A 23606-nucleotide genomic window follows, 5' to 3' on the forward strand; every position below is an offset into this window, starting at 1 on the left:
AGGTGGCTTCTGAATGTTATTTAGATGTGGGGGTTACAGATCAGGGAGTATGTTATGCTTGAGCCCATTAGTTGGCCCATCATCTATAGCTGATTATGTGGGCCCAGAGAATGTTCTAACACCCTCACATCATGTTGGAAACCCTGTTACTCCGCAGAGCTCATTCTATGTCCAGTTTCCATGACTGAATCATGCAAACAGTCCTTTCCCACAATAGATGTAAACCACTTATCTGTGGAAGCAAAAGAGGCCACATTTCTCCTAGACCTATTTCACATCTATTATTCAACAGTATGGTTTCCTCTACTCTCCACAACAAACATAGCTCAAAGTTTCCTTATTCAAGGCTGCGTGGAGTAGTTCCCTAGAGAATTCTGGACACTTTGTGACAGATTGACATAGAGGCACCCAGGATAATCATCAACAGAGCTGAAGTACAGTATCATTAATTATGAATTCCTGATTGCAGTTTATCTCCACTGACCCATATGTCAGAGAACTGACCACAGCCCTAGCTCACATGGGAAATTTTGTAGTGACAGGAAACAAATACAATTACAGTCAGCCCCTACAGTTCATGCCCCTTGAAGAGAAAGTGAAAACTAACAAGCTATATAGAATTCCACATCATCGGGCACTCCTGCAGCTAGACCATTCCAGAAAAGCCTCTTTGAATTTTATCACTGCAGCTATTTATCAAATGTAACAGAAGTAAACAACAAGGCAAACTCCAAAACAAACAATTGACACAGAAAAGATTTTGCTAATCCCTCCAAGTTTTCAGTTATTGCTGTTTTCAGAAGGAACACAGAACTCCTAAGGACACTATGGCTTGGCACATTTCACGTAAAGCAAATAATTGCCCTTCAAATAGATTTTCAGGTGATGAGATCTCTATCCATACAGCTTTTCTGTTTTTCTTTGGGAAGTGGGGGGATTTTTTTTTTTCTGGATGAGATTTCACAATCTTTAACCTTCCAGCAACCCCTAAAAGTAACAAAATGTTGTTCAACTCCCAAAGCCCAGGAATGAAGGAGAAAAGACATTGTCAGAGTCGCTTTGCTCTTTATTCGCTATTTGAAGGAAGCAGGAGGACATTCCTGGATAAGAAAATAGTATAAAACACATTTGACCCTTTTACTGCAGAAGTCATCACAACTGGCAGAGAATCCATCTGTTCAGTGTAACACCAATGTATTTGCCATTCTGTCAGTTGATCACTAAAGATGTTATTTATTCATGCTTTCACGGTCCTCTGCACATACAAAGTATTCATCTGTGTCTTCAGCAATTAACGTCACATTACCAAAGGGGAAAGCAGTTTCTCAGTGGAGTGCAACTAACTCCCACCTTACAGATTACGCATTATTCCACAAACTCAGTCACATAACAAAGACCTAGCTGTGATGATGATGCATAAAAAGAGGGAACCTTGCCAAACAAGATGCCTGGCAGCCTTCTCTACTTGGGTTGTCTCTGCGGTAAGCAATGCAGAGTAAATGAGAGATATTCCCATTTCCACAGAGGAAATATAGTTTACTGATTTAGTTTTGTGCTCTCAAATAGTAGACACACAGTTCCAGATTTTAAGTTGGCATGGTTATTTTGTTAGGAATGTGTTATATTTATCTCCATCTCCAGGTTCAACAAAAACCACGCACTGTTCTAATATGGGAATAATGGGTATTTCTCTCTTAAATAGACAGTGGTGCAAATATGCTGTGAGTGTACACATTTCACTACACATTTTGAAAACCTATACTGAAAATGAACAGACTATTGCAAAAGATGGTCAACTGCATGAAGTTTTCGTTCTAAAAGAAAGCACCTGTGCTTCCCCAAGGAAACCCTTCCTAAAGCAGAAAGGCTTTTTAAAAGGGACTTTCTTCAACTAATGCATAAGAATATTGAGTGGAAATCGACCTTCCTGTGTCCTTATCTACCCTGGACTAGAACCACAGTCGATAAAGTCCATGCATGCAGAACACAAACACTATTACAATCTGGTATGACTGTTCAATAGCTCTTGCTCTACACGGCATTGTCTCAGCATTTATAAATTAATATTGGCCAAATACAGCTGCTAAGGCATGGGTTCTCTAAGGCAGAGGAATACATAGGATTCCTTAACCCAACGGTTCACTTACAAATGAGAGAAGCCTCAGGGGAGCCATAGAGCTTTTGAGGTCTTAGACTGTTTGTTCAAAGGGAAAACTACTCAATAGGGCGCTCTCCACCATTGACTTCACGATACACCCCAACATTGGCTGGTTCCAAAAATATGTTGATTTCTAGGTCTGTCTTGTTAAGCCTCTCTTTCTCTGGCACATGAGCACTCAAAAGGCTTACAGTATACAAGCTAAAAGTTTAAGTCATAGTGCTCTGCCTCAAAACTTTGCAGTTGCATTGATATTAACTTGCCTTTTGTTAAGTGTCCAAGTTGTGAGATCAGGCATGTATGACAGAGTTACGTTTTTAACTTGCAGGGTATCTAAAACTTGCAGTAAAAATCTTGTTCTGTTTTTAAAGTCAAGATGAAATGAAATATATTGATGCCATATAAAGTGAACAGAATATTTTACAAGACTTCATACATTTCTTCCAGAGCAGGAAGACTCTGAGGATCAATAATCACTGTATCCAAAAGGCCACAAAACAATTGGCAGACACCAGATGTTACCTTTAGATGTTTCATTTAGTGATCTTAAGATATTATTCCCTCTACAACCCAAAATGTCAAATATAAAACGAAGGTAATGAAATCTGAGCAATAGAAATCTTCACTTTATGCATGCTTATGTGCACCTTCCAGAAGCCACCAAGGTCATCTGTAAGGTTTTACTTAGGAGTATTTCTGGAATTGACTCTACCTGGCTTGCTTATTGCTGCCTCTATAGTACCTCTCCAGTAACAATTCACTGGAAGTATACTATAGACCTACATCAGTCACTACAAAGCTGTAAGCACTTTAAGACTTAGATACTATCACCTTTGTGATAGCCACAAAACCTGAAACTGATTTTTTTTTAAGTTCCCTTAAATGTATAAATGTTTAAAAATAGAACTGCACCAAGTCTAAACACCTCTTACTGTCACTTACTTACCTAGGAAACTAAAGATCACCAATTTCCTGCAAGAGAAACTTGAGTATGATTTTGATAAGAATAACAAACCAAATTTAAAAAGATCTCAGAAGTACATCTCCTGATGCAATTCCACTGATTTCAGGAAGTTTATCTTAGCAGTTATTTTACTTCTTCAAGCTTATTTGAACCTGTAACTGAGCAAAAGGCAAAATCCCATAACCAGAGAACAGGCAGTCTGCATCTGCAAGCTTCAGGATTCCTTATGCTCTTCCTAAACTGGGCAGGGAGCCTAAAGATATTGACCATGTAAAAATAAACAAACATAGCTCAATGTCTGTGCATTGAGTAATTTTTCATAATTACTTACAATAGTGAATCGATTTAAAAATATTCTTTTAGAAGTCCTTCTATTACACGCTGAGGCCTGATCTACAGTTAAAAGTTTTTGTCAGCATAATTATGTAATAACCTAACAGAACCTACCCCTTATAGCCATAGCCAGCAAGAGCACTTTCCTCAGTAAAATCAGTTTAATTTGAAAAACAGGGAATGTTCTTGATAGCATGAGGTGAGTTTCCTTAGACAAGTTTTCCAGTATTCCCTTAATCTAGACTCAACCTTAGCTTAAAATAAACAAATAAATGTAGAATTACCAACTATTCTAAGCCTAGAGCTGAAGAATTTTCCACAGTATCTTCACTCCCTTAGAAATATCTACATTTGCCTTTGAAAATGAATCTTAAATTTTACAAACCGCTGCAGTTTTTCACTGCTTGTGCCTATGAGCAACTTAATACCCTTGTACATAGGGGTAGAAGTTATCCCTTAATTTCATTAGCCTAGAACTAACCAGTTTAAGACCAGCATTAGATATTTTATCACTTTACTACTTTGGCATCTGCAAAATACTCTCAGCAAATAGTGCTGCCTTCCAAACCACAAGAAGCTTCAGCAGACCGTGAACACAGCTATTTAACAACCCAGATTTCTACCACACCCAACCTAGTATAACTGCAGTTATACTTCACTTCTTTTTCATGATCTCAATGCAATTGAATATGTAGAATACACTGGAAAAATACGATGACATTTAACAGATTGCATTAAATCAACCAGATTAATATGTCCAGTTTGGCAGGACTGAAGTGGTTTTACAAAGAACAAAAAAGAATGTGCGTGCAGTCGTTTCACCCCACATGTTCCTGGCACTGATTTGCTAGTTTAGCCAACTTACAGGTCTCAGCTGGAAGTGTCAGCTACCAAAATGTTTGTAACTGTGAGAGTTGCTGATGCTGGGCCAGGAACTGGAGGTGCAATGGGACCCAGGAATCGACACTTTGTCACAGAGGAGAGAGGAACTAATCTTTTTCTTTCTTTCACATACGTCTTGAAGGAGTGCAGATCCACTTCATGGCATCGGTCAGGATGATATTGATGCACATGTGTTTCTCTGTCAAGGAAAGGGAAAAGATCTTCCAGGAGTTCAAAGCAGTAGGAGGCTGAGAAGGAATTTGTACCGTTACCATTGTAATGTACTCTCTTGGGTACGTTACAGTGCTGATACAGAAAGGTATGCAGGTAGTCTCAATGACTGCAACAAAACTGCATGAGCTCCAGGGGCAGAGGTGGGAAGGTTTGCCACTGTAACTGTACACTGTGACTAAAATATGCAAGAGACACTGGGCAGTGTTAGTCCTCCAATAAATCTTTCGGCCATGCCCTAAGCCTGGCTGGATATCAGAGCTTTAACCCAAGATCATTCTTTTAAAATCATGTTTACGTTATAGTCTTCTGCAGAAAAGGACATTCCTCTCTGATTTTTTGGTGTTAGCTTGTCTTTCCTTTGTACGTGTGCAGCTCACATTATGATGGAGCCCTGCCCCCATATGGTGCTCTAAGCTTTACTAAATTGATTACAGTTAAAATAGATGGTTTTTTGGCTGATCCTCTTTTCTTAAGTAGAGTTAACACAGATTAACTGTCCATAGAAAGAGGCTTTAAGTATCGAGTGCAAGAGAAATCTCATATTAAATATTAGCAGTGACATCACCCTGTATCACCATAATCGTTTAATGTGTTGTGCTGTTTGAAAATATAATAAAAATGTACAACTTAAAATACTTCTGTGCAAAAATACTTAAGTTTTAACTCTCACTTGCATTTCATATGTGCTGTCTCATTGAATCGCAGTTCAAACTACAACAAAGAAGTAATCCTTGGGTGTCCTTCTGTCTAAGAATGAACACAGTGGACATACTGAAAAATTAGGCTGCCCACAGAGCCATATAGTTGAAATACGTTAACTCCTTTTTCAATCTTAATTTTGTTTCTAAACATATCCAAATACATAAAATGAAAGAGATGTGGAATATTAGAATGGCTATTGAGACATGACAAACTATCATAGTAGAGCATGGCATTTTTCACAACTACATTCCAAGACATAAAAAGTATAAACCTGCAATAAGTTAATTACTAATCACAAGACTTTCAAAAATACATTTCTTAATTTTGAACAAGGGATTTGTTCTGCTTTGAGGGAAAACTCATGGTCAAAGAAATAATTTCCAGCATAAGAAAGCAAATGAATAGAATTTGTACAACTTACTATATTAAAAAAACCCAAGGTTTGTTTAAGACGAACTGTTTACATAAGCAGCAGATGGATGCAAAGGACTGATTCATAGGATACTTTAAGTGAAATAAACAGTAACCTTGCTTCATTGTGATTAGTCCTTACAAAACACATTGATGAGTATCTCACTAGCTGTCGAAGGCACAACAATAAATGCCTGTGGAGTTTACATAATTTACAAATCCACATTGCTACAAGTTTTTTTAAATATTAATTTGCTTTTCTCCATTTCTCCTCCAGTGACTCACAGAGCTAAGACTACAGCTATTTATGCCCTCCAAAGATATTCCTGGATACAAGCATGAAAAGCATGAATGAAGCTAATGCTAGGGGAAAAGGAGCATGTTTTGATTCTTAATGTTCCCAGTCATGGATACTCAAGTATTGCTGAAACATCACAGAGGGGTTATTCAAGTGAAATTAAGCCACAGAATGTTTGTCAATGCTTCCATAAGAAATGCACTTGCTTAAATATAATCCAATTTCTAGATGACGATTTGGCCCAGTTTTGGGAAAGATTCTCACTCCCAATTAATTTCATTCTTCATTTATTTCAGTATATAACAATGTCTATTAGTTTTTAAAACTACACAGAAGTATGTTTTTTAAAAATGTTTTGAAACCACTACTTTTTTTTAAGAAAAAGGATCTTAAATGAATAATTCTGCAGAAACATAGGTATTTAATTTGACTGATACGTATAGTTGATACTCCACTGCCTTTTGGGGACAGAGGGCTGTTACGAATGCATTGAAATAAATGCCATGACTAACTTAGCTGGACTTGTATCAATACGAGAGAGTAACCATGACAGCCATTACATCAGCAATAGAGTACATGCTCATGTTGAACTGGAAGGAAACACTTTTTCAACCTGGTTTTACATAGAAGATTTAGGTCTGATGACATTTTATCTCAGGTGGAATTTGGCCAGGAGTATTAGGTAAACTATCCTGTGTCAGTAGAAATTACATTATACCAGTGTAAAGATTTTTGGGTGAAGACTTAGACATCTTCCCAAGTTATTTGTCAAAGCATTTTGACAGTAGCCAACCTCCTACAAGAAAGTACCGTAGCACACTGAAATGCAACTGCATTTAGTATCCAGTGACTTGTAAGGATGCCAGTCTTTTTAGCAGTCACTACATTGTATCATCTATTACTATGCAGCACACGTGCCACACGCTGTACACTTGGTATTGTAATTTAACTCCCATGCATTGCATGAGTGTCATTTTCAAAAAGTGTTTGCACATGGTGGAGAAGCAAGAACAAGCAAGCCAGCAACTGTTCTTCAGAACACACAAATTTTACTATGGTAAACCACAACAGCAGTTCAGAAGCCAAGAATACATCAAAGATTATTATACCATCTGGTATTTTTAGATTTTTATTCAAATTTAAAATCATATAACTCCCCACCCCCCCATCCTCCCCCCCCCCCCAAAAGAAAAAACATCTTACATCATGTTCCTTTTTCCTTAACATAACCTTCTGGCTGAGCAGCAAAATGCCCAGCAATAATACTCTTTCATGCTAACAGTTTAGACTTTATAACATTATAATCGGGAAAGGGTCCCTGCTGAGAGAAGGGATTGTGACAGATGGCATGAGATATTGCAGTAATGTTACTGACAAAGCAGTAAGCATGTGCTAGAAGTTCAAAATCTATTCAATATATTCCAGTTGAAGCAAGTTTAACAGGCATTAAAGCAGAAGCTTGATAGTAAAGTTATTTGGAAAAGAGATGTTTTCTACACCATTAGGAATACATGTATGACTTTTTTGTTTCTGTTTTCTGGATGAAGGCTTAAAACTTCTGCTTGGGAAATAAACAAAGGGCCAGTCTACAAGTTATCTGCATATGCCAGAAGAGGATTAAGAAGCCTGGAGCCAAACTTTAGAGCACTGAAAGAACAGGTTAATTAAGGTAGCGTAATTGGTAAATATTGTGGATTTGATACAGGCAAATGCTCCAAATAGTTCATAGAATCACAGAATGGTTTGGGTTGGAAGGGACCTTAAAGATCATCCGCGCCCTGGCCATGGGCAGGGACACCCTCCACTAGATCGCGTTGCCCAAAGCCCCATCCAACCTGGCCTTGAACACTGCCAGGGAAGGGGCATCCACAACTTCTCTGGGAAACCTGTTCCCGTGCCTCACCACCCTCATCATGAAGAATTTCTTCCTAATATCTAATCTAAATCTCCCCTCCTTCAGCTTAAAGCCATTGCCCCATATTCTATCACTCCATGCCCTTGTAAACAGTCCCTCTCCTCCTTTCCTGTTGGCCCCTTTAGGTACCGGAAGGTGCTATAAGGTCTCCACGGAGCCTTCTCTTCTCCAGGCTGAACAACCCCAACTCTCTCAGCCTGTCCTCATAGGAGAGGTGCTCCAGCCCTCCGATCAGCTTCGTGGCCCTCCTCTGGACTTGCTCCAATAGCTCTGTATCCTTCATCCATTTAAACCACTACTGAGAAATCCATACACTTTTGCTGACAAATCTTAATTCATCTTAAAGAGACAAGTAAATGTATCACTAGATTTACCAAAATTATTTCATTAAGGCGTTAATTCTGTATGGATTATCAAATGTTCACAGATAAAAACACTGGTATTATATCTTCATACCAAAACACTCTTGTCCAGCAAGTGGGAACTTAATCAAGGATGATTACCTCTGCTGTGAATTCTTCTACAATCCCTTTGTGTGACCTTGGAAAAGCTATTTTACCTCTCTGCGTATAATTTTTCATTTCCCCTCTCTACTCCTCTTTGTCAATCTTGTCTATTTAAAATACAGAAGTTAGGGATCAATCTGTAAAGAAAAGTATCGAATCCTTGGAAGAAAGCTACATAACCTATTGCAGAAAGAGAAAATACTACAGAAAATGATTGGCATGCTAGCAGCTGCGTTTTACACAATATCACTATTTGTTATCTTAAGCAAAAGCTGTAGTACTTCAGGGGAAAAAATACATAAGCTTTTCTAGAGAACACAAAGGAACTAGGCATGAGGACAACATAAAGGATTTTATTCCAGAATTGTTTAATTATATTTTAATTCTTAGGGGGTTTATTTAATATATTTGGGGAGGAGGTTAAATCTCAAAGATCTTTTTCTTGCACATTCTTGTAGAACTGAGGTGCGCATTCTGCTTGCCAATCAGCTGTACTTTTGTACATTTCCAGAGCTATAAGCAAGTCTGTTGTTTAAAAGAGAAACCTACTGAGTGATGGCGAAAGACACCTAACAGCCTAGAAAGAGTTTGATCACATGACCACCAATGATTATTCTTATAACCCTGCATACGAAGGTTGAGCAATGGTGATTGTTCCTACTTAAATTGCAAGAAATACCCAAGTTCCTCCCCACTGGACTTCCTGAGCAATTTTTACTCCCTCTCCATTTTTAAATGATGCCCTTAATTGTTCCACTATTTTTGTCAAAGACTAGAAGGACTGTAATCAGAGTCCTTCACTATCACTGCCGTCACCTTACTGAAACATTATCATTTTATGAGACATTTTGTTCCCTTCACACAATCCTGCAGTGCTCAGTCATCCTTGGAAGCAACCCCAGAGCAAGACAATTGGGTGTCAGTTTTTCCCAGTTCTCAACGTACCTAATAAAAGATATGTCTTCTTGCAAACCTTATACCCATCAGATTATAATACCTCTGCTACCTTGGGGGCCATTAACAGCATATTAGTAAATAGCTCTGTGCTAAGTTCTGAGCCAAGAAAAGATGAGGAAGGGAACACTACAGTGGCTGAGTGCTCTTTTTTTTGTTTTGTTTTGGGGTTTGGGAGGAAGGGGGGGGTTGGTTTGGTTTTGAGCTTGCTTAAAGACACAGTCTACTAACTGAATAAATTAACTGTGAAGAAATAACAGCCCCAGGGGTGGTTAGCAGAGTTTAAATTGTCAAAGTTCACTTGGGGCTTTTCCTCTTAGTTGCCAGGATTCCTACTCCAGCATATACAGGCTCTGTCACTGAGATACATTTCCAACAACTTTTTATTCCAGCTAAATGAACACAAAAATAAAAACAGTTTTCTGTACTGTTTCAGTTCATTCTGCCTCCTGTTGCAAGCATTCAAGCATACACAATGCACAGAAACAAGACTAGCTTTTTGCCCTTTGCCTATTTGGGAAACTAAAATTTCTCCAAACTAAAGCGTACTTTATTTCAAATGCCAGTTGTATCCTACCAGCTATCTAATTCCATTAAGCTCTTTGCTAAATCATTACCCAAAAAAGATGATCAGCAGCAAGCCAGAATGTTCTGTCTCAGAAAAGTAAACTATTATATTTAAACAAATGTTACTGAAACAAGAATTTCATGTCCTGAACTTTTGGGTAGAGTTTTACAACAATTTTAACTTATTGCAACACTATAACTTCCATAGTAAATCAGGTGGAAAGATTGAAGTGGAGATGCAGATCACATACCTGAGAATAACAGAAACATTACTGAAATCGACTGAAAAAAAGAAAAAAATCCAATGGTTATAATAAAAGAAAAATCTTTTCCTAGTTACAGTAGTACAGTTGATAGCTTGATTCCAGAAACTAGATTGTTTAAGAATTATTAAAAAGATAATAAAATCAGTTAATGCTAATGTTGATCATAGCTAGTTGCTGTTTTAGAAATTATAGGAATATTCATCAAAATGCAAATAAAAAGGATATTTTTCAAAATTAATAAAGATAAACATTAAAAAGAAGCAAGCAGTCAGGAAAAAAAGAAGTCAACAGGATCATTAAGGAATATGAATACACTAATAGTGACAGATGAGGCTGATGTTGCTCAAGGCCTGAATAAGTTATTTGCTTTAACATTCATGAAATAATTTGGAGGACAGCCCTGAAACCAAAATACATTTTCATAGGGGAAGGTGACATGGTGAATGAAATCTGAGACAGTTTTATTATTCCAGAGCTCACAGAATAGTTCCATAATTAAGACAATGAAAAGCTGACATTGCATCAGTTTACAATGAGAATAACAAAAAATCTGGGTGCTCCTAACTTGCTCTTTTCTAGTAGGAAAGATGACACAACAGCAGAAACTAGAAGATGAGAGTTCACACAGACCTATCAGAAACAAAACTGATAGCTGTTGTCTGATAGCCAACAGCTGAGCTGCTGGCTAAAATAGTTCCTCATTTCCTACCATGGAGGACAAGAACATTGCTTGTGCTATTTCTACTCTTTGGAGAAATATCATAGATATCACTTATCTAGCTTCCAATAAAGTGGTTTAATAACTAAAACCAAAATTATAATGACTATTTGCTGACAGACACAAACAGCAGGGATGAGCCATGCTCCCTGCAGGCCACCTTCAGCCACAGGAACTTCATCAGAGTAAAACCACAAAAACCAGCTGGCAGGATCTGTTCAGGCTCACAAAAGGCCTTTGACAGAATTCCTCAACAAAAGTCTGTTAGAAAACTCAAATAACCAGATGACAAAAAGCAAAATACTTGCTCAAAACCAGAAACTGTCCAGGGGATATAAATTAAGAAGGAATAATTGGTTTACTGTCGGTATGGCTAAAGAATAACAGTAATGCCTCAAGAATCTGTACAGAGCTGTTTTCTAAAGCAATTTGACAGAAAACATGAAAATTTCATATTTCGCCAGCCTGTTAATAAAAAACCAAAACAAAACCACCCAAAAAGCCCACAACACCAAACAACCCAAACAGATCATCTGGAATAGAGTTGGTAAGCAACATCCAACACCACGGATTTGTGGTTTCATTAGGTGATTTGACCATGTCCTACACAGGGAAAAGCTGTTGGGCCTGTTCCTCAAAAGTGCAACAGACTGCACTGTGGAGTTATGCCACTATTGCTGAAGAGATTCTGACAAGTGTTCTCTGATTGCTGCGGTCAATATGTCTAGCTCTGTTTCCAAGCTGCAAACATGCAACTCTGTCATGAATTTATACACCTTCTCCTGAATAAAGGAAATGTTCAGGTAAGTATAGCTAATTTATGATAATCACAAGGTGAATTAGGCAAACATTAGATTTTTCTATCAAAGATTACTCCTGTTCTTTGTGAATGAGCAAGGTCATCCGGGAGGCATCTTTCACCTGTCAGTCTTCTGAATCATGGTGTTGAGTTGGATTTGTTTGAATCCACAGGCCACTTTTTTTTTTTTTTTAAATAAAATGCAAAAGTTTTCCATGCACATTTCAGCATGAAAGCCATATAACTCTCTATTCTTAGCACTGATTGCAGTACTTATCCAAGAGAAACATCTGCTAGAGCATAAATACTGCAGAATAATCTTCTTTGGGTTAACATTCTGTATTGCCATTATGCATGGTTTTTTTCCTAACCAGATAGCTATAATAATTTTAAATCAATCTAATGTCATATGATTAAATATTATGATTAAATGAAGGAGAAAATTAAGCTAAGACCATACAGACCTCAAGGCTTCTGCAGCATCCGTTCCCTGTTGTAGGTGCAGAAGGAGGGACTTGTTATAGATGTCAAGAAATTGAAACTTTCCACAGAATCTTGGAATATCAGAAAGATCAGCTATGACTTCACGTGCAGTAAATGTAGTTTTTCATTACATAACACTAAACTACTTTGTATTGCATTGCATGCAGATGAGATATCTAAATTAATTATAATTTTTGGCAGTATCTATCAGGTTTTTTCTAGGATGGCTCACTTCTAATGGACAAACAGCAGAATCACATAGAACAAAGAAGGTATAGCTGAGTCAGTTCTGCTGTTACTAGCAAATCCTTTCCCAAATACAGACATTAGGTCATTGAGCCATACGTATGTGGCTCATTTAAGCTGGGTCTTTATGGACAGCTAACCTACACACAAGAAAAACATCTGCATTTATCATGCCCTCGCATATTTTGTAGGAACTGTTCAGGCTACAAAGACCGTCCCATTTACCTGTCAAAAGTGACCACTGTTTTGGTGGAAAGCCCCTAGCAGATTTGCAAAGTCAATGGTGAAGTTTTCTCTTGCTGTGAACTGGCATTTTTCGGTAGCTAAATATTTTCCAAGGAAGAAGGCTCAATGTAAATCTGCAGTGGGTGTAGCTATCCCTTCACTCATTTTCATTCTTTTGCTCCGCCAGAACTTGCCCTCCACTGTACCAGGTATCTTCTTCAGTCCAAGTACTATTTCAGTTAATGACATTTACTCTGTGCAGCATGCTGGCATGACTTTCTCTTCGGTGCCAGAATTTGAAAGACCTAATTGTGTCTTGATGTATGAAAGAAGCTTTACAGGTGACTGCACTTTTTACGTCCACCCACTTTTCCTGATGTTCTCACCTTGATTTAGTACATGGTTTTAAAAAAAATAATTTTAAGATATGTGTTACAGGAGGGAATGAGCATAGATACAGTAGTAGTGCTTATGACATTATCTCTACAGTCTTACACACAAAAACAACTGAGATAACTTAGAGGATTCGGGAAGCGTTACAGCAGAGCACTCACACAAGTGAAACATGCTGTGTGCTTCCCAGTGGACTGGTTTACATGAGGTTTAAATTGTTTGTGTAGAGATGTTACACTAGCATGTTTCCCATCTGAAGCAAAATGCAACAAAATAGAAAGCCTCTGCCATAGTGAACTAACAAATTTAAACCAGCCTCCTCTGCCTGTTGCTATAGTAACCAGCTGTGGTAAGTGCTTTGCAGAAATTTCAAGCACAGGCTGTATGAATTGTTTATGTAATCATATTTTATATGCAGACAGATCTCTGCCTTAATAAAAAGAAGTCACTGTACCACAGGAGAGATATGTGCTTTACTGGCTGCATTAGCAGAACAGATGTAATACATGACTCTAGTAAGAATAAAGCAAGAGTCTGAATTTTCACTATGAATTTTTAACAGTTATGGCACTTCATTACTCTATGATGTATCTGTTCTGGGACATGAAATAGAGCATTCTGTCTTTAGGGCTGTCAGTCAAGCATATCAGCCAGCATTAAATTCATTTTTAAAACATCTAGATTTTGTTTCTTTTATACAGTAAACGTTTTCCAAAATTACAAATATTTTTATATAATCATAGAGTTTAGAGAAAATAAAAGCCCTGTTAGAGGGACATCTACAACCTTGAGTGAAACCTTAGGAACGTCCTCAGAATACATAATATTCAGTCAGGTATGACTGTTGTGTCTGCGGAGAGAATTTGAAATCTGAAGTCCCCCACAGATATTTTGTTCCCCCTTTAAAAAAGTTGATTGCTTGTCAAAAGCTCTAGACTTTCCTGCTTAAATCTAAGATGATGCAAAATAGGAAAGTTACAGCTGTTTCCCTACACCTGAAATGTAGTATTAACCTCTTATCAGCATTGTGAGAGATTTAAACCAATGCACATTACAAAATAAAACATCTAATTTGAAAACATTTAAGCAAGACAACATGACTTTAGCCTATGTTAATTCTAAGCACCTTACTAACTCACCTAAAAATATAGTCTCACAAAAGAAATGCACGTATAGCACAAAAATAAAAAGGCACGTATAGGATTTTGGTAAGATATGTCACAGTAGTTCTGTGTTCATTTTTTCCTACTTTTGGCTGAAGCATTTCAGAATAAAATTAAGAATAGAACTATTCATACCAGGCTAAGCTTTATTTTTAACTCTTGACATAATTTGGTATTACAGTAATGGATTTAGTATAAATTTAGATCAAACTCTCTTCAAACACTTTACTCTTGAGACAGTTCACTCATTTTAATTTTCTGCACATTTGGGGGGGATAACTTTGTTTCTATGGCTTTTCTTTCACTATTTGGTTTTTTTTTTCCCCACTTACTGACACACTTTCCAGGTTAGAAGCTTACTGACTGTTAATGATTTCATCATCTATCATTTCATTACTTGTATAACTTTTTAAAAAAAATAGACTACTGCACAGGTCAAAAGGTTGTCTTGGTGCTTTGGTTAGCAAGAACAAACTCTCACAATCCAGTAGCGGACTCTGAAAGTGTTCTCCATTTCATTAACTAAGCCATAACCTGCTTCCATTGGTAAACACAATAGCATGGATTGATTAATGACTGGTTCATATTTAACACGTGCAAGAAATGCTATTTTTTACTTCTGATTTTTGCATACTGTTTTTTCCTGTCCAAAGAAGAAAAATCTTTTCCTTCTACTCCATTATTTTCCTTTTACACTTTGCAAATAATCTAGATAAAAATATCTTGTCACCCCTTTCTAGTGTTTCTGCTGAATATTTATTGCAAGATCCTTCAACATACGGTGTTTAAAGTCAACCCTTTTGTTCCTCATTTTCTTTGTAAAGTAAGATTTGATCTTTACTTATTGTGTTCTGAATGGAGGAATCTGACAAATCTTTACTATGGATTTCTTGTAATTTAAACTTCACCTTTAAAGCAAATTTTTTATTTCTAACCTTTAAAGAGTCTCCTTCCTTTTCAGTTTTTAAAGTTTGTTCCTTTCTGTCTCTTTGCTAATTCTAATTTAGAATCTGACGGGTTTATCTTTACAGCTCTGAATGAGCTTTTTCTCTGTTAAGTTATTTGTAAAGTTGCTATAAAGTTAAAATAATCATTCATTCTATACTTCAGATGTAACTTCTGAAACACTTCACTGGCTTTATCCAAAACCTGTGCTTCTAAATAATTCAGGCACTTAACTCTAATGCAATCACATTTTAAAAAAACAACATGCGAAAGTAAGGCCAGATGGCTGTTTCTGATAATGACCAATAGCAAATGTATAGAGAAAAATAGAATTAGCAATTTTATACAAAGTTTTGTAGAAAAAGCATTAGTACAGTTGCAAAACTGAGAGTATGTTTCCTTGTTGTACGATACAGCTTAAATTAAGCTGGCTATCCAACTTATAGTGGAATTATATTCTAAGAAGCCACCAAACATCACAGGAAACAAAATACAAGGTGGATTCTGAGAATGCTTCCCATATTAGCTATTTCTGGAATTAGGTTGGGAAGAGAAATGGTGAATTTCACCATAACAAAGGGCCCTTATACATATTATTGGTCTCATCAAGGTTTCTATCACTGCATTTTATGTACTACAATATACATTTATCAGAGTGAAAGATAATTTCCTCTATGCCTTTACTATAATTTCTCCATACCATTAGTCTCAGACAAGTTTTCTCACTAATATAGCAATACAAAGAAAATTCTATACAGCATTAAAAATAATTATTAGTTTGTTCAAATTACTCTCAGTCAGTGAAGGAAGATAAACACAGATGATGTTTAAATTGAAAACAGGAAAGTAACATCCTTAAACAGTAGGAATGATCAAAGTTACCTTGATTGAAACGTTGAAATTGATTTCTCATTAGGAGTAAAAATACAAGTACTTCATATACCTAATGGGAAAAAACAAAATCAGTGTTCATCTGGGGGGATGGAGAGGGAATTGGCAAATTCTTTATTGATTTGAAAGAAATTGCAATTTGAAAAGTCGAAGAGACTAATTTACTGTATCACTTAACTATTATTCAGAAAACAGCAAGAGTAAGCCTGATGCACATGCCCAAAGAGACCCAAAAAAATTATTCTAATGGAATGTCCATGCATAAATGGATACACTGAAATAACAATCTAAATCTGGTTAATTCCACTGCTCTCTCGGAATTTAATTATTCTAATTAAAATCATCAAGCATCTACCCACCATGAGACAATTACAGGCTTGCTTCTTCATATCCAAAAAAATTTGCAGAGCTTCACAACTGAAAAGCAATCTATTACTACAGGATACAATACCAAAAAGGAAAACATGATTTGTCTAGGATATCACCACCACCCCACCACCCCCAAGAAAGGAAATGGAGCATAAGACAGACATATTTGAATGGCACATACTTGAGGCAGTCATGTGTTTTACACTATGTTTCCACTTAATTAGGTAGCGCAAAGGAAGGACTTTAAAGACCAAACAAGCCATGAGATGCAAGCAAGAGAAATGCTTTCACACCTCCTGTCATCCCATTTTAAGGCCAAAAGGTTCTTGTTTTTTATCCCTATATTTCAAACAAGTCTAAAAAAAAAAAAAAAAGACAAAAATAATCAGGAGTTCTGTTTGCCCCCCCAATGTAAATACCAACACTCAGAACCAGTGAAAGGATGACACACTCTCCCAGGCTGCTTTGTAATTCAAGATCCACTCTTGCAATACCTTCTTTCTTTTCCTGCATGACCTATCTTGCTTTTTTTGTCTTGTTTCAGCATGAGCACGAGCAGAATTTTTGAATTCAAAAGAGTAACATAATGCAAAAGCTATAGATGGGAGAGAGTCTTGAAACCCAGCAATGCATGAACATGAGTTTGTAAACTGGTATCGAGGCCTGTGAACAGCATTAAAAGCATAATCAAAAAGATTTAACACAACCACTGGTATAGCCCCTCAGAGAACTTAAACAAGAAGCAAATCATATGTCACCATCACAGTTCTGAGTAAATCAACCACATTTTCATGCTACCTTCCTCTGTCTATAAACATATACAAATTTAAGTGAAACATAAAGATGTATTATGTCCCCCATACAGAATGTTCACTTGGTGCAAACACTAACTGCAGATGGACTCAAACTTAAAGAATGTGTTTGAGACAGCCTGAAAACAGAACCTGAATCTCATTTTAGAAAGTATTTCTAGAAGGACTTGTCTCAAAATAACCAAGTCCAAAAATCCAGAAGCTTTTAGATAGAGGAATGGGAACTACACGAAAAGTGGAGATGCTGGACTACAACATCTTGTACCCCACGCAGGAAGGGGAAAAAAGAAAAAAGAAAAAAAGAAAAAAGTGTATCAAGCTTCCTTTTTGTGTAAGTGCATTGCACTTTCAAATACTAATTTCTACATGTATAGAATTTGTTTGCAGGCCATAATGACAATAAGAATTATTGTGTGCAACTATTATAAAGTGTAGAAACTAGGATAAACTGAAAGACATCTTTGAACAGATGAATAAAGCAACACCACTGCAAAATCGATGGCATCATGGAGTAAAAAGGAAAGGTATTTGCAGGCTGCAAAGAGTGTCTTGAGACAATAGACAGCTTGACACGCAGCTATGCACAAATCTACATTGACAGAGATGTAGATGGGACCTAAATAGACTCAAGTACTGGAAATACCTTCCTAGAGTCATGAAACAGTCTTTATAGTTTAAATACCACTATGAAAACAATATTTCCGTCACAATCTCATTTCTGTTTCAGAATAACAAAAAAGGGGTTGGAAAGCCTTAGAAGCACTGAGCATTAGGCCGCTTCATTTCAGAGAAAAGGCACGCTGCCAGCCAAACATCAGCCTTAACCCCGCAGTATTTCTCTCCCAAACTGCAGTAGGCTTATCAGTGAATAACATTTCCTTTAAAAACAGCTGCACAGGGTGACTTTGTGAGGACTAAGAACGTGCTAATATGGTAAATACCTGTGACAAACATGCTTTGCACTATTAAACAAGCACACCAAACCTGGAGAAAAGTGTTTGAACAAAAGGGCATGTTTTAAAATAAGCTTTTGAAGGAAAGATCTGAAAAACTCTTTGAGGACTCTCAAGTAAAGTGGTACTTCTGTTATAGTACTGCTTTCAAGTTTTAATTTTCTGCTGAGAGATTAAGGCCTTACTAGAGCAGCTAAAGACCATCCAATCATTTACCAAAAATGACACAAGTGCATCATACAGTGTGAGTGACTCAAACTGCAGTCTGCAGACCATGAAACCTGCCAGTGGACCTACAAAGGAGTCAGTGAAGACCAACTAGAAACAAGCACAATGAAGAAGCTGAAATTATAGTCTGAACACTTTGTTGATGTTTCTGTATAAGCCACAGGGATGAAAACATTTGTAAAAAGGAGGAAAGGGTAACTATTCCTGCTAGAGCTGGATGATCAATTCACTAAGTAAACTAAAAAAATCTGCTTGTCTGTGGGCATAAGGAGGAACTCTGAGTTCAGGTGCTTTTCAGAAAGTTAATCTCTCGGTGCTCAGCAGTGAGAAGTCCAGCACCTCCAGCCTATTACCCTGCACACATGACATTGAAAAGTGCATTGCTGAGTTGGCTCAATACCTATCAAGATCTGGCCTGTTACACATTTCAGTGATGAGACCTTTGTCTTCCAAGGCATTTGTAATATTACAAGTATTTGGACAGTGATGTTAAGAGCTGCATTGAAATTTTATCTACTGGACACATACATTAATTTCCATTTCCTCTACTGCCTCTTTTTCTTTTTTTTTTTTTTTTCTCCTTCAAATGGATCCATACAGTGGTTAATTTGTATGGCATCCTCTAATCCACCAAAATTACTAGTCTTCTCCATCTTCCTTTCTTTCCACCCTTTCTTTTTAATGAAAGAAAAACCAAACCCATGAAAACCAACACACGTCTTCTAAACTGAGACTACTCAATCTTACGGGTTTGTTTTGGTTTTTTTCCATGAACTGGGCCAGGGCAATCCCATTTTGTGATTATTTTAGATGCAGCTGTGGCTGAAGCTTTGGCCTTTTATTACAAAATCCCAATTTGGAATAATTATCCTCTCCAGTGAGATTTTTTTTTTTTTTTTTAATACAAATGGAAGGTTGAAGTTAAAGGAATGTTATTAAGAGCACAATTTGGAACCACATAGCACTAAAAGGCTTAAAAGCAAAATATTTTTTGCAGATCTTGCCTTAGCAGAGGCGCATCTAGAAACAGCTCTAACATCTTCGGCCGTGACATTCACCTTTAATGGCAACAATTACCTCTACTTACAGTCAGCGTCATTTTGGTATCTTCCCACAGAGCAGATCTGCAGCTTTAGAACTGCTAGCTCAGACACCTATGGCAATGTAGCCATGCAGCACAGTGATCTCTGTGGCCTAACAAGATCAGTCTAGGGCACTGGGTATTGAAGCAGTAGCTAAACTGCTGCAGCTACCCTGCCTACAGGTATGTTAGAAAGTGAAAATAAAGCTCCATCAGGCAAATCACCAGGAGCTGTAATTGCACATTTGATTGTCCACAGTCATCAGCCAAGAAACATTCCTACATCTGGGCTGGCACCAATTTCTGCTTGCAGCAAGAGTCCAGCTGACGGGAATCATGCAGACCATCCCCTAGGCCAGCTCCTCTGCCCTCAGCTCAGAATCCCAGGTTTTCAGTCTTTGCAAAATCAAACAGGCTATAAAATTCCTTCTCACATCACCACACTTGCATCTAACCAGAAAGAAGGATAGGATGGGATGCACTGCTAGCTTTCCAGTAGTAGAAGACACACTATTAACTGGTGTAAAAATGAGCTCAGCTAACTGTTGGCCTCCTTACCTTCCTGTAGGCATTGATCAATGCCTTCTGTCGGTATTACTCCCTATCCTGCCTTATCTAGTTCAAATATGATTCTAAAAAGTGGACTTCCAGATACACCAAAATGTTGTTAAGAAGCCATAATCCACCCTTGAAAGCAAGGCAACTCTCCTCTTAGAAAATAGCTAGGTCATCCAGAACAACATTTGCTTTAAAATTTAACACATTAGAACATTGATGTCTCAACTCCACCTGCTACCAGCATGGTAAATACTATGATTTACATTATTACTAAACAACTTTTACAAAACCTTTTTATCCAACAACAGTTTCAAAGCAAACACACTGAACAATTTCTCATTCTCAGAAATTCTGTAAATGGTGCATTTGCTTTATTAGTAAATAGATGGAGCAAACCAACAAAATTGCATGACAGTCCTTTAAATTGCACTATACAGAAGCTATATCTAGCCTATAAAATGTGAAAACCTGCCAGTTTAATTTCAGTTCCTATGTTTTAACCCTCAATGTTTTTGCATACTACCCACAAAGTCTATGCTTGCAAACAAAAGCCTACATTAAGTAGTTTCAGCAGAAGATCAGGCAAAACATTATTCTAAAAAACCCTCCAAGCCAGCTGGCAAAATTCCTTTGCACTGGAAAAAAAATCTTCAAAAAAAAATCTTCTCTGACACACAATAACATGCTGCTGCTGGCAAGCCTGCTGCAGTGTAGCACCGAATTATCACTTTGACAACATACAGATGTCACGTTCTCTCATCTCACATATTAAAAGGAGCGAGGCTAGATTTATTTCAGCCCTCCTTTATCTCAGAATAAGGAATAGGCACCTTACAGCATTGATTGCTCCCCTAATTGAGTGATGGAATTTATGCAGTAACTTTTTTTCTTTGCTCCAAAAGTTAATTTTGTTGAGCTGATTTTTATCACTTTCCCCCCCACTCCTCCAAGAAGATACAAGGTCTGAGCCCATACTCTACGCTGACTCTTCTCTGGTGAAAACAGTATGAAAGAAACCTTAAAGTTAACAACATAAATTCTCAGAGGCATTCCAGAAATGATCTTTTAGTTCCTAACTTTCTTTTCTGAAAATTTTATGAAAAGCATTTCCAGATTATTTGTAGATCAAGTGCTGAGGTAAAGCATACCTGCTTGAATGTATTCTGACTAGGATATTAGTGAAATAATGGCAGTTGAAGTGTGAAACTCCAGAGAAACAGCTGGGGGAGGGGGGACTTCTCTGTTCCTGCACAGATCCCCCCTAAGGGTGGGGAACAGGAGCAGAGATGACACCAGCCAAAAGCAGAGAACAAGACAGACTAGCCAACGGCACTAGGAGCAAACCACTCACATTAGATTTACATTCAAATTTTACTTACCTTTAGATTCTTGCCCTGATCAAATCAGACCTCTCCCTGACCAGCAATTGCCAAGCCCCTTAGCCGCTCACTCCAAGGTTAAGATTTCAGTCTCTTGGCTTAAGCTTTCTATTTTGTATAAATAGTTAAATATTTATTGGAACAGAGCTGAATGTGATTCTCACACATTCCAGGTGAATGTAATAATCACCATTTGGACCATTTTGGAAGCAGTCTCTTTTTAATTTTATACTTCTGTTTTACTAAAACAGGCTTGTGATTTAATCACCACATTATCCACAGGAAAATGTGACTGCTGTAAGGCATAGATAAAACAAACAAACAAAAAAAATCCTCCTGTGAAGATGAAGGCAATAGCGAAAGACTGCTAGCATTAAAAAAAAAAGTTTATCTCTCTACTACTCCAAGTGTGTAAAATTTCAAGTATACTTCAGAGCAGGAATAGAGTGTTCTGTACAATAGCTGGCCAGGTAATCCCTGATACTTTTGAAACCAGCCTGAACAGCGAGGAGTAAGGCAGTGGGGTTATCTGTAGCAAACATAGAGCTTATCTGAAGCTCTGCAGTTCCCCTCCTTATCTGAAGGGCTGCAAGAGACACACTGATTGATTACAGGGAACGAAGGTAGTTATTTCAGACTTGGCTTTGCACCCCCCAATTCATGATGAGGGGTTTCCTCCTGCTGTAACTCTCCACAAGCTCCAGGGACAGCCTCAGTGTTGGGGGGAGGACGGGGCTGCCTCTCTGCCTCTGCTGCATCAGTGGCTGGTTGTCCACAAAGGCAGGAAGATTTAAAATTAAAGTAACAACACTTTTGAAGAACAATGATGTAATTTTCTGACTAGTTAGGGGATGACTTAACAAACAACCTAGCTGCTACACAAGGTAGCGTAGCATTGCTTGTCAAGTTGGCACTTCAAACATGTCTCCCTGTTCCCTGGTGCCCTGGCCTTCATCTTCTTGCCTGACTACAAGCATCTCTGTGTGATCTAGTCATTAAAACACAAGCTTGCTCACCACAAAAGCCCACAAGAGCCCAGCCAAGCAGGCAAGCACACCAGCAGGTCCCTGGGCCTTCTGAGGCAGTGCCAGGTGGGGTCACAGCCACAGAACAACCCCTTGCACCTACGCGACGTTGCACCTACGCAAGGTGCCAACAGCACTATGACAGGAGGTGAAAGGCATGGCTAAACCCCAGCCTCTGTGGACTTCTCCAGTGACAGCCCTGCATCTACATGTACTGCAGCGATACGTTCCCATTGGGCAAGCGTAGGCATGGGGCATTGAGCCATTGTATGCCATTCCCAGGGAAAAATCACGGGAAAGTCTATCACTATAGCAAAGAACATTTTCAATTTCTCTACTGCTTATGAGGTATTCTAGGACTTTTTCCTCCACTAATGCAAATTCAGAGTCTGTCATATCTTCCCTTACACCAATAAAGTTCCTCCCAATATAAAATAATTTATACTGTAGCAGCTCTTCAGTTTAACATAACTAATAAATGTTTTATGAAAAAAAGAAAAAGGTGACTGGTGAGCTAAAAGTTATGCCAAAGCTTGCAGCACTTTAGCTTTACTGCCCATGTGTTTTTTCATGAAAAAGTGAATTTTTTAAAATAGTGTTTAAAGTTGAGATAATATATAGCCAGTTATTAATTTTGCTTTGTCTAATTCATCATTTACTGAGTTTTAAACTAGAAGCTCCAACTCAACTGATTTGCCTCAAAAGCTGTTTCGTATACTTTAGGCTCACAGCTACCTTTGTAAAATCTTTTGCCTAGAATGTATCTTTTTTATTAACCTAAATGAAGACATGTAAATATCAGTGCTTGATTACCAGAATCTGTGTTGTCTAGGAATCTTTTAAGAAAAGTGCATTCAGAAAACAGGACTATAGATCCAATTTGCTCTCAGAAAGGTGAGATTAATACAATTTGTCATGCATTACTTACAGGGTTCAGGTATGATAAGCTGGAACAAGACATGCTGCATGCAGCTTATTCCTCCTGGAAATATTTGTATGGCAGTAATTTATCTACTCAGTAAAGACATGAAGGAACAGGGAAAAGGTTAAAGACAAAGCTCAAGGTTGCCAAGATTTGAGAACAGAATAAATAGTGGAAAGGCCAAACAATAAAATGGGGCCAGGACCAACTAGGTAAGCCATGGGGC

This window comes from Balearica regulorum, chromosome 13 (assembly GCF_011004875.1).
Source record: "Balearica regulorum gibbericeps isolate bBalReg1 chromosome 13, bBalReg1.pri, whole genome shotgun sequence".
Classification (NCBI taxonomy): Eukaryota; Metazoa; Chordata; class Aves; order Gruiformes; family Gruidae; genus Balearica; species Balearica regulorum.